Source organism: Eurosta solidaginis, chromosome 1 (assembly GCF_040869045.1).
Source record: "Eurosta solidaginis isolate ZX-2024a chromosome 1, ASM4086904v1, whole genome shotgun sequence".
Classification (NCBI taxonomy): Eukaryota; Metazoa; Arthropoda; class Insecta; order Diptera; family Tephritidae; genus Eurosta; species Eurosta solidaginis.
In genome coordinates this window covers 269,329,182-269,342,882 of record NC_090319.1, presented here as the reverse complement: position 1 = coordinate 269,342,882, position 13,701 = coordinate 269,329,182, and positions in this window count along the sequence as shown.

Below are 13,701 nucleotides of genomic sequence, written 5' to 3'. Positions count from 1 at the left end.
TCAACTCCAGTAATGATATGGTGCAACAAAATACGAAAATAAAAGAAAATTTCAAAATGGGCGTGGCTCCGCCCTTTTTCATTTAATTTGTCTAGGATACTTTTAATGCCATAAGTCGAACAAAAATTTACCAATCCTTGTGAAATTTGGTAGAGGCTTAGATTTTAGGACGATAACTGTTTTCTGTGAAAAAGGGCGAAATCGGTTGAAGCCGCGCCCAGTTTTTATACACAGTCGACCGTCTGTCCTTCCGCTCGGCCTTTAACACGATAACTTGAGCAAAAATCGATACATCTTTACTAAACTCAGTTCACGTATTTATCTGAACTCACTTTGTATTGGTGTAAAAAATGGCCGAAATCCGACTATGACCACGCCCACTTTTTCGATATCGAATATTACGAAAAATGAAAAAAAATGCTATAATTATATAGCAAATACGAAAAAAGGGATGAAACATGGTAATTGTATTGGTCTATTGACGCAAAATATAACTTTAGAAAAAAACTTGGTAAAATGGTTGTGACACCTACCATATTAAGTAGAAGAAAATGAAAAAGTTTTGCAGGGCGAAATCAAAAGCCCTTGGAATCTTGGAAAGAATACTGTTCGTGGTATTACATATATAAATAAATTAGCGGTACCCGACAGATGAAGTTCTGGATCACCCTGGTCCATATTTTGGTCGATATCTCGAAAACGCCATCACATATACAACTAAGGGCCACTCCCTTTTAAAACCCTCATTAATACCTTTAATTTGATACCCATATCATACAAACACATTCTAGAGTCACCCTGGTCCACGTTTATGGCGATATCTCGAAAAGGCGTCCACATATAGAACTAAGGCCTACTCCTTTTAAAATACTCATTAACACCTTTCATTTGATACCCATATCGTACAAAAAAAATTTAGAGTCACCCTAGCCCACCTTTATTGCGATATCTCGAAAAGGCATCCACCTATGGAACTAAGGCCCACTCCCTTTTAAAATACTCATTAACGCCTTTCATTTGATACCCATATCGTACAAAAAAATTCTAGAGTCAGCCCTGGTCCACCTTTATGACGATATCTCGAAAAGGCGTCGAGCTATAGAACTAAGGCCCACGCCATTTTTAAATACTCATTAAAACCTTTCATTTGACACCCATATTGTACAAACGCATTCTAGAGTCACCCCTGGCCCACGTTTATGGCGATATCCTGAAAAGGCGTCCACCCATAAAACTAAGGCCCACTCCCTTTTAAAACACTTATTAGCACCTTTAGTTTGATACCCATATTGTACAAAGGCATTCTAGAGTCAACCCTGGTCCACTTTTATGACGATATTCCGAAAAGGCGTCCACCCATAGAACTAAGGCCCACTCCCTTTTAAAATACTCACTAACACCTTTCATTTGATACCCATATCGTACAAACAAATTCTAGAGTCACCCCTGGTCCACCTTTATGGCGATATCTCGAAAAGGCGTCCACCTACAGAACTAAGGCCCACGCCCTTTTAAAATACTCATTAACACCTTTCATTTGATACCCATATCGTACAAACAAATTCTAGAGTCACCCCTGGTCTACCTTTATGGCGATATCTCGAAAAGGCGTCCACCTATAGAACTAAGGCCTACGCCCTTTTAAAATACTCATTAACGCCTTTCATTTGACACCCATATTGTACAAACGCATTCTAGAGTCACCCCTGGTCCACGTTTATGGCGATATCCCGAAAAGGCGTCCACCCATAGAACTAAGGCCCACTCCCTTTTAAAACACTTATTAACACCTTTCGTTTGATACCCATATTGTACAAACGCATTCTAGAGTCAACCCTGGTCCACTTTTATAACGATATTCCGAAAAGGCGTCCACATATAGAACTAGGGCCCACGGCCTCTTAAAATACTCATTAATACCTTTCGTTTGACACCCATATTGTACAAACACATTCTAGAGTCACCCCTGGTCTCCTTTATGGCAATATCACGAAACGGCGTCCACCTATGGAAATAAGGATCACTCCCTTTTAAAATACTCATTAACACCTTCCATTTGATACCCATATCGTACAAACAAATTCTAGAATCAACCCTGATCCACCTTTATGGCGATATCCCTAAATGGCGTCCACCTATAGAACTATGGCCCACTCCCTCTTAAAATACTCTTTAATACCTTTCATTTGATACACATGTCATACAAACACATTCCAGGGTTACCCTCGGTTCATTTTCCTACATGGTTATTTTCCCTTATGTTGCCACCATAGCTCTCAACTGAGTATGTAATGTTCGGTTACACCCGAACTGACGATATTCCGAAAAGGCGTCCACCCATAGAACTAAGGCCCACTCCCTTTTAAAATACTCACTAACACCTTTCATTTGATACCCATATCGTACAAACAAATTCTAGAGTCACCCCTGGTCCACCTTTATGGCGATATCTCGAAAAGGCGTCCACCTACAGAACTAAGGCCCACGCCCTTTTAAAATACTCATTAACACCTTTCATTTGATACCCATATCGTACAAACAAATTCTAGAGTCACCCCTGGCCCACCTTTATGGCGATATCTCGAAAAGGCGTCCACCTATAGAACTAAGGCCTACGCCCTTTTAAAATACTCATTAACGCCTTTCATTTGACACCCATATTGTACAAACGCATTCTAGAGTCACCCCTGGTCCACGTTTATGGCGATATCCCGAAAAGGCGTCCACCCATAGAACTAAGGCCCACTCCCTTTTAAAACACTTATTAACACCTTTCGTTTGATACCCATATTGTACAAACGCATTCTAGAGTCAACCCTGGTCCACTTTTATAACGATATTCCGAAAAGGCGTCCACATATAGAACTAGGGCCCACGGCCTCTTAAAATACTCATTAATACCTTTCGTTTGACACCCATATTGTACAAACACATTCTAGAGTCACCCCTGGTCTCCTTTATGGCAATATCACGAAACGGCGTCCACCTATGGAAATAAGGATCACTCCCTTTTAAAATACTCATTAACACCTTCCATTTGATACCCATATCGTACAAACAAATTCTAGAATCAACCCTGATCCACCTTTATGGCGATATCCCTAAATGGCGTCCACCTATAGAACTATGGCCCACTCCCTCTTAAAATACTCTTTAATACCTTTCATTTGATACACATGTCATACAAACACATTCCAGGGTTACCCTCGGTTCATTTTCCTACATGGTTATTTTCCCTTATGTTGCCACCATAGCTCTCAACTGAGTATGTAATGTTCGGTTACACCCGAACTTAACCTTCCTTACTTGTTTACTCTTTGATTTCCTCGTTCGCATCTTCTAGGTGCTTCCATTTCCAGAATCTACTAGTTGACCGTCAGCTATCAAATTTCTCAGCTTTAACTACAATTGCACGATTTTATAGCTTCTCTCATTGCATACGTTCAGGAGTATCTCAGATATATGCATGTGGTTGTGCGTTGCTTCTCAGCTGCGTATACGTACATATGTGTAGACATAATGATTGATTCGTTTATGTAGATACAAGTGACTATCTGCTATATTGTTGTTGTGACTTCATTTACTTAGCATCAGACTAGGGATGTGAGTATCACTTAGTGTCACTCATATTCGTCAAAATATCATCGGCCTAAACACCCGCGCTGTTAGTTCTGCTTACTCCAAACTAGAAAAAGAAGCGGTAAAGATGGGTTTGATGGTGAATGAGGACAAAACGAAGTACCTGCTATCATCCAGCAAAGAGTCAGCGCATACGCGCCTTGGCAACCACGCTACTGTTGGCAGCCATAATTTCGAAATATCAAAAAGAATTTCCGAGCACTAGGCCACACATATATATTAATAATAAAAATGCAATTAATTATACCATATATGTTGTATTGTCGACAAGGTGCATTCACAAGTCCCTGAAGATGATTTCTAATTAGAATCGAAATATCGACAAAATAAATAAATACAACATATATGGTATAATTAATTGCATTTTTATTATTAATATATATGTGTGGCCTAGTGCTCGGAAATTCTTTTTGATATAACTTTTGAAAGGCCGAAAATAAAAATAAAAACAACATCAATTTCGAAATAGTAAAAGATTTCGTTTATTTGGGAACCAGCATCAACACTACCAACAACATCAGCACTGAAATACAGCGAAGAATCAATCTTGCCAATAAATGGTACTTTCGACTCGGTAGGCAATTGAAAAGTAAAGTCCTCTCTCGGCGAACGAAAGTCATACTCTACAAGTCACTTATCGTACCCGTCCTGCTATATGGGGCAGAAGCATGGACCACGACAACAGCAGATGAAGCAGCTTTGGGAGTGTTCGAGAGAAAAGTTCTTCGAAAGATTTATGGACCTCAACGAGTTGGCGATGGCGAGTACCGAAGAAGATTTAATGATGAGCTGTACGAGCTATACGCAGACATCAACATAGTCCAGCGAGCTTAAACGGAGCGGCTGTGCTGGCTAGGCCATGTTATGCGAATGAAAGATGATGCTCCGGCCAAGAAAGTGTTTCTATCGGAACCCGCCTATGGAAGCAGAGGTTGAGAGCGGCCCCACTATGTTGGAAGGACCAGGTGGAAATCGATTTAAACTCCCTTGGTGTGACCAATTGGCGCCGGTTGGCTGAGCGAAGGAGCGACTGGCGTGCCTTGTTGGACGGCCACAACCGTTTAGACGGTTAAGCGCCAATTAAGTAAGTAAGTAAGTAATATTTAAAGGTTCATGCACATTATACGACGCGACATGTAGAGAAAAAACATTCTTCGCATGTATTCTTATGGAGCCATGCACATCTAGCGACAGTCTTACGCCACGATACGACTAAGTTGACCAATTAGGCAAAAATGTGAATATTTGTTGGAACGTGCCGCTACATGTCGCGTCATATAATGTGCATGAACCATTAAACGCACTGTTTTACAGTACCCAAAATACACTTTGGTTATCACTTGCTGTTTTAATTTTTTCACTTCACTGAGTTCGAAAATGCGATTCTTAAAACTGCTGTGAAAACTGTTAGCTGAATAACATTTGAATTCACGATGTGTGAAGTTTTCTTTGCTAAATGATAAATTATGACAGATTTCTTTTGTTTTTGTTTGATGTTTGTTTGACAATTTTTTTTATATTCAATCGTTAACACAAAATTTGTACCGCGCACTGGTTTTATGTATACATACTATAGTATAGAGAAATATTAGTTTCTTTATTCACGCAAATGCTAAATAACACAAGAATATTCGTAGTATAAATTATAAAAGTTGTATTGCCCCTCTTCATTTACTTTCATTTTAAATTAAATTCACTTCGATAATTCTTTCCGACACAATTCCTCTTTAGTACTTTGGCATATGATCCTCTGTGGGTGCTCCATGGAGTACTACAGTGAAAGTACTTTGGAAAGTACTCTCACGTATGCACTCTATGGAATACTCACAAACAAAGCGAGAGTGGGATCACCTTCTCCTCTCCTAGGACATCGCAATGTTAATTGGAGCACATTTTTTGTATGAATACAGATTAGTTTTGGAACACTCCTATACTCCTAAAGGAGTATTCCTTATACTGTTTATGGAGTACTCGCGTTTCTTGAAGGGTAGTTATCATTCACAATACTCGTGTGCACCTTGCCTAATAGCTCTGACACATAAGCAGTTTTTCATATAGATGAGTTTAACGCGACCTTAAGTTAAGTTTTTTTTTTTTTTTTTAAGTATATCAATCAGGCGGCAGCAAAACTATTGGCTGGCAAAATGGCTGCACATGTAATTTGGGCATACAGGCCATGTCTGATAAAAGGCGCGTCGCGTCACGTGATCGTTACAACTTCGGAAATGTCAAGTAATGCCCCAAAGTTTTATTGGACATAGATTTTAGGACTATCTTTGGTTTCTTTTAAATTAAAATACTCAAACAAATAGTTGTTAAAGTTATTGAAATGATAAAACAAAGCAAAAAGTTTAAAGCTGAGGAAGAAAAGACTACTACGTAGAGTACGGCATTCAAGATCTAATAGCAAATTCGGATGCAGTGGCGTTTATAAAGAAAACAGATTGCGATGCACATACATCTCTATATATAAAAATCAAATTCTGTGTGGCTGTGTGTTACCTATAGAAACGTATTTCCCACACTTCAATAATCACCAAATTTTGGCTATAGGTTCCTTCGATCAACACGAAGGTTTTAGGCTAAAAATAATTTCGATATATAAAAGGGGCGTGGCACCTCCCATACAAATGGAATCTTTGGTACTGCATAACTCTTAGGGTATACATGCCAGAACATCGAAATTCAGTAAGGAGTCAACCCCTAACACCACCAAGAAAATGTGGAATTGGGAAAAAAGGGGCGTGGCACCTCCCATACAAATGGAATATATCATACTGCATATCTCTGGATGTAGTTATGGTAGGATAAAGAAAATGGTAAGGAGCTATATGACGTTAAGTCCTAACACCTCCAGTAAAATGTGGAATTGGGAAAAAAGGGGCGTGGCACCTTCCCTACAAATGGGATTTTCAGAACTACGGCTGCCGTACAAACTTAGGTTATTTTAACACCTAAAGTTTGACTGCATTGTTGAGTTTGGTTGTTTTTCCTTTTGGACGTTTAGTAATCTGCCGCCGTGAAAAAAATTTTATAACTTCAGTCTATCTACATCTTCTATTAAAATCAAATTCTTTGTGCGTGTTCCTTTGAAAACGTATTTCCCACACTTCAATTATCACCAAATTTCAGCTATAGGTTTCTTTGATCAAGACGAAGGTTTTTCATATTTTAGAATAAAGAATTTTAAATTTAAGTTTTTTTTTGGCTATGCGAACGAGCAATCTTAGCTCCCAAAAATGATCATGTTAACAAAATCAATGATCGCATTCAAAACCAAATTCCTGGTGTATTGGCGAAATATAAATCGATCGACACAGTTACAGATGAAGATCAAATTGTTAATTATCCAATTGAATTTCTAAACTCTTTAGAACCACCTGGAATGCCTGCGCATATATTAACTTCGAAAATTGGCTCACCAATCATGCTTCTTCGGAATTTAGACCCACCAAAATTGTGCAATGGAACCAGACTTTGCGTTAAGAAATTAACGCCGAATGTAATCGAAGCCACAACCATCAGCGGTAAAAGCGAAGATGAAGATGTGCTTATTCCACGGATCCCGATGATTCCTACTGTTTTGCCATTCAATTTTGACCTCTTACAGTTTCCTGTACGCCTTGCTTTTGCAATTATAATCAACAAAACACAAGGACAATCGCTTACTGTTGCAGGATAAAATTTAGAGAGTCCGTGCTTTTCCCATGGCCAGCTATATGTTGCTTGCTCAGGAGTTGGAACGCTAAAAAATGTGTTATCTTTGCACCGAACAAAAGACCAAAAATATTGTGTTAAGCATTGTTTAGTTTAATAAATGTTAAGTAATTATTTTAAATAAATACTTTGTTATATATTCCAAAAAAAAACTTAAATAATTTTTGGAATAACCAAAGATAGCATTTGTTGGAAAATTGTAATAAAAAAATGTATAAAAAGATATTTTGAGTTTCAGTTTTTAGTTTTTGCAGTTTTCAGTCTGTGAATTCATTGTTAAATAAATAATATTTAAATAGAAAAATTTTAATATTTTTCATTGGCGCTTAACAACAAAAAAATAATATCCTTATAACAGGATACATTTGCTGAAAAATATCCTTATAATAGGATACCGTATATTAATACGTGATACGTGGACTAATCCTTATAAAAGGATAATATATAAAAAATTTTAAAAATAAAAATCCTGAGGAAAGGATAAAAATTTGAAAATAGATCTTGAAAAAGTGAATATATATCCGAAAAGGATTATAATTTAAAATTTACTAACGAAAATAAAAAGCCTTTATAATGGATTAAAGACTAAAATTTAGAAGTTTGTTTAAGAACAATTGCATAAGAAATATGCAATTAAGTGAATGAAAAAAACAAAAAAAATACATATATACATGTTGTGCTAAGCTCATTCAAGTGAAAACAAATAAAAGAATTTTCTGGATAAATAAATATTAAAATTCGGTGTCATAAAATTCTGTGAAAGCAATTTCAAGGTAAATAAAAAGTATTTTGTGAACAAATAAATGATAATCAAAGAAAACTGTGAGAACAATTCAACATAATAAAAAGTTGTAAAAAATTTTGAGTAAATACTTTAGACTCAAGAAACGAACTTGATTTTTCTCTTTTAGATTGAACTATTCTAAACTATTCTATAAAATTCTAGAACTATTCTAAAAAATTAAAATTATATTTATTCTGGTCAAGACATATTGTATGGTGCAAAACGAGTTTGCTAATACATAATTTTCGGCAAAACTGTCATAAAGTAACAGATATATATATAAATTTGGAGAAAGCAATAAGATTGCAATAATGCATATATATAAACAAACAACAGTATTCATTGGGAAATATTAAACCATCAATCAACTTCAGCAAATTAAGAAGAGATTTAAAGACAATAACAACAATCAATTTCAAACCATTAAACCTTCATAGATGTCAAATTGTTAAGTATTTACTGAAATGTAATTTAATTTATTAGAATTTTATTTGCTATAATTTAATTTCATTTAATATCATCTAGTTTAATTTAAGAATTCTATAACACCATATTCGATTTTTTTTTGCTTTTCTTATTCAAACATGGTTGGCCGTGGTTCTGTTCTGAACTTAGTAGAAGCTGCAGTAGAAACAGCTAAAGTTGAATTAGAAAATCAGATAAATGAATTGTCCTTAGCTTTTCAAAGGATAAGTCCCTCGAGAGTGGAAATACATTCTCCAGTATCTATAGTTCCAGGAGTTCAATACACTCATAGTGATTTAAGTTCAGTTAAATCATTGCCTGAATTTAAAGGAAGTATTGTTTATTACCCTGCATGGAGGGAAGCGGCAAAGTTTGCAATTAATTGTTATAATGAAGGTTCAGAAGCTTATTATATTGCAATGGGTATACTTCGCAATAAAATAACGGCTTCTGCAAAGGAAAATTTGAGTTCTTTTAATACTCCACTTAATTTCAAGGCAATAATATTGAGATTAGATCAGCTTTATGCTGACAAAAGATCATTACATATTTTAGAAAATGAATACACTGAGGCAAGGGAATCAACACATTACTCAGTATTATGATGCCGTTGATAAACAATTAACGTTAATAATAAATAAAAATATTGTAACGAATTTACTGCAAATCCTCTTATTTGCAACATTCTGCTAAGTTCGAATCACTAAACTGTTGAATAAATAACTCCAGTATTGAATAGTGCAATAATGGTCTTTATTAGACTACTTGAAAATAACACTTATAATTCGCAACTGATAGCTTGCTTAAACGAAACTGATATCCAAAATAATACTGCTATTGCTCGCTAGATAGCGTATTAAATCCAACTGATTCTCGCGCCTCTACTGTTGCTGCCTTTTATAGTGTTTGGTTTCCTCGTTGACATTTCTAGGTGGTTCTGTTCTAGAATCTACTAGTTGGTTATCTGCTATAATTATAACTACAGATGTACGTGTATAGCTCTCATATGCGCGTGTATTTGTGAGCGACACTTCCACAATTATAATTGCATATCTCAGATAAGATATCTGCATGTGTTTGTGCGTTGCTTCTCCGCTGCGTGTACGTATATATGTGTAGACATAATGATTGAATTATTGATGTGCATACAGTCACTGCTTAGCATCAGCTTAGAGATGGCAGTACCCCTTGGTGTTGCTAATATTCGTAACACTGCCCTTCACCTAAGTCTGATCGTCCCGATCAGAAAAATCTCTCGATCTAAACGCTGCTAGCCTCTCCAAATGAACCACTTTCATTTTGGTTCGTGGTTTGCCAATGGTTTGTATGCGGTACACTACATCGTTGATCCGTTTTACAACTTTGTATGGGCCTTCCCAATTGCACTACAATTTCGGGGACAAACCTTTTTTTCGTTGTGGGTTGTATAACAGCACCAAATATCCTTCCTGAAATCCTTCCGAATTAATTGCTTTATCGTACCTCGCTTTCATCCTGTCACTCATAACCTTTGCTAGTTGTCTTACCAGATCGTGCACCTCTCTCAGCACTTCTTCCAAGACACTAGTGGATTTCTTGACATTTCTCTCCACATCGGCATCTATCCCATACTTCAAATCAGCTGGCAGTCGAAGGTCATTGCCAAAAATTACTTTTGCGGGAGTTTGGCCCGTTGTCTCATGTACTGCCGATCGGTAGGCCATCAAGAATAATGATATGTGTGTATCCCAATCCTTATGGTACTTGTCTACTACTTTCCTTAAATGCTCCTCCAATGTTCTATTGAACCGTTCCACCATACCATCGGACTGAGGATGCAATGCAGTTGTCCATGTTTTTCGAATGCCCAACTTATTGCACATTTCTTGGAACACAGCTGATTCGAAATTCCTGCCTTGGTCAGAATGTAACTCCATTGATACACCATACCTTGCAACCCAATTGTTTATAAACACTTCTGCTACTGTTTCCGCTTCTTGATTTGGGATTGTGTATACCTCTGGCCATTTGCTGAAATAATCCATAACCACCAGTACATATTTGTTTCCGCAATTGCTAGTAGGAAATGGACCTGCGACATCTATAGCAATCCTTTCAAATGGCGCACCTGAATTATATTGCTTCATCTGGCCAAGACTTCGGGTTTTGGGCCCTTTCGCTCTGCTGCAAACCTCGCAGTTCGCAATCCACTCAGTGACCGACTGACGGCAACCAACCCAATAGAAGCTCTGTTTAATCTTCTCGAGCATCTTCGTGATTCCAAGATGACCTCCGCTTGGAGCATTATGCAGCTCGCTGAGTACGTCACGAATCCTCTTTCTGGGAACAACTATCAGTTTCTTCTTGCATTGACCATCCTCACTCTCGCATACGCGATGCAAGCAACCGGATATCAATTCTAAACTGTTCCACTGTGCCCAATATGACTTCGCAATGATACTCTCTGCTGACATCTCCTCTCTATTTGGTCTTTCGTTCCGTTCGAGCCCTAGCATAACATGTGACAGATCTGTATCTTCTAGCTGACACTTCCTTAGTTGTTCCTTGTCCCATTCATCCGCACACGTTATAGTCATTAGCCGGACATCTATAATGTTTTCTTTAGCCTCGGCCTTTGAACAGTGCTTGTATTCCAAACTACATGGTCTTCGTGACATTGCATCGGCATTCCCATGTGTGCTACCTTTCCGATGCTCATAGCTTTGTAGCCGCTCGATCCACCGTGCCAATTTTCCTTCTGGATTACGGAACGGCGGAAGCCATTTCAACGCTGCGTGATCTGTCCTCACACGGAATCGCTGGCCGTAGAGTTATTTGTGAAAATGTTTAATGCACTCTACCAATGCCAACAGCTCTCTCCGTGTAACGCAATAGTTCCTCTCTGGTTTTCCAATCGAACGGCTGTAGTATGCAACTACCTTCTCCTGTCCATCGACCAGTTGTGATAATACTCTTACTATAGCATATCCACTCGCATCTGTATCTAGAATAAAGGTTGCTCCTGCAATCGGATATGCCAACATTGGGGCTGTGCACAAACTCTGTTTCAATGTTTGGAAAGCCACTTCTTGCTCCTTCTTCCATTCAAAAGCTTTATTTTTTTCTCGTAAGCTCATGGAGGTTATGGGATACGCTGGAAAAGTTTGGCAAAAATCGCCGGTAATATGTGCACAGCCCAAGGAAACTTCTTAATTCATGCAAGTTCTGTGATTTTGGCCAATCCTGTACTGTCCCTATCTTTTCATTTGCTGTACGGATACCTTCTGTCGTTACCTTGTGACCTAAATAATTTACTTCCTTTTTAAACAGCGCACACTTTTTGGGACTTAGTTTCAGACCAGCGACATCTATTCTCTGGAAACTTCCTCCAAGTTTTTAAGATGTTCATCGAAGTTCTTGTTCAATACGATGATGTCGTCCAGGTATACCAAGCATGCTTTCCAGTGCAGTCCTTTCAATACCTGATCCATGAATCTCTCAAAATTAAATGGTGCATTACAAAGTCCAAAAGGCATTACTGTAAATTGCCAAAGACCATCTCCGACGTTGAAGGCTGTTTTTTCTTTGTCTTCCTCCTTCACCTCCACTTGCCAGTAGCCACTTTTCAAGTCCATGTGGAAAACCATTTCGTACCAGAGAGCGAGTCTAGAGTGTCGTCAATTCTTGGAAATGGGTAGCTATCCTTTTTCCCGACGTCGTTCCACTTGCGGTAATCCACACAAAACCTCATTTTCCCATCCTTCTTCTTCACAAATACCACAGGTGAGCTCCATGGACTAGCTGATGGTTCGATGACGCCGCTGTCGCTCTTTCTTGTACGATTTGACTCACAACTTCCCGTTTTGCCAGTGTAACACTACGAGGAGCTTGACGTATCGGCCTCGCGTCTCCAGTGTCATTTTGATGTTTCACAACATTGGTGCGGCCTGGTTTAGAACCATCCTGGTCAAATATGTTTGCGTACTTTAGGATCAGTTGCATTGCCTTACTCTGATAATCTTCCTCTAGCCCCTCCCTCCATGCCCTGATGTCATTTATTCTAGATGAAACTCAGTATTACTAGATGAAACGTGTTCTTGGAGCTGTTCACAGTTAATAACTACTTGAGCCTTTTGGCATCTTCCGAAAATAGCTCCTTTGGTCAGTTTGAGTGGTGACTTGAATTCATTGAGTACTCTTACCGGAATACGTCCATCTTGTTTTGTCGTAGACAGGGTTTTTCCTACAAATATGTTCGGTGCTGATTTGTTTGCTGCTTCGACAACCCACAATTTGTTTGTCCCACAATCTCCATCAACCTTTGTCCAGATGACTGCTTCTGATTTTGGTGGTATTTGCTGACTCTCTTCCACCATCACTCGTTTACTGCTGTAGCCTCTCTCGCAGCCGAAATTAAGTGGTACATCCATGTTCTTATATCGCATCGTCTTGCTTTGCACGTCGATCTTGATGCCCTGGTCGATTAAAAAGTCCACTCCAATTATGATTTCATCAACAATCTCTGCCACTATAAAATTGTGTACTACCGTGACGTTCCCAATTGCGACTTCACATGCTACTCCTCCCGTAAGCAATCTTGCTCCATGCAATGGTCTTATCTTCTTGTTGACTAAATCCACTCGAATGATGGAATAAGATGCACCCGTATCTACAGTCAGTAAACGTTCCTTTCCATCCACATGTCCTCCGACAGTAAGATTGTTTGACCTTCTTCCAATTTGTGAGATAGAGATTGTGGGGCATTCAATTGAGGAAGCCAGCTGTCGCCCCTTGCGGCTGACTCGCTTTAGTTTAACGATTGATTGGTCTTGGAGATCTGCTCATCTCCTTCAGCTCTGCGTTTACGTTAGGGTTGGTGTTGCAATAACGCGCAATGTGCCCTGGCCTTCCACACTTAAAGCATTTGACTGCATCATTATTCTTCTGCTGCGTACCCTTTAATGCTTCCAAATTTTGTCTACCCAGTCTGGCCTTTCCACTTCCACGCGATGAGCTTTGTATGCGGGCTTACTCAAAAGCGACGCTATTTCTTAAGTCAGTGCATGGGATACCGTTTCTGCGAATGTGGGTTTTGGGTTTGCATGTGTCGTTTCCAC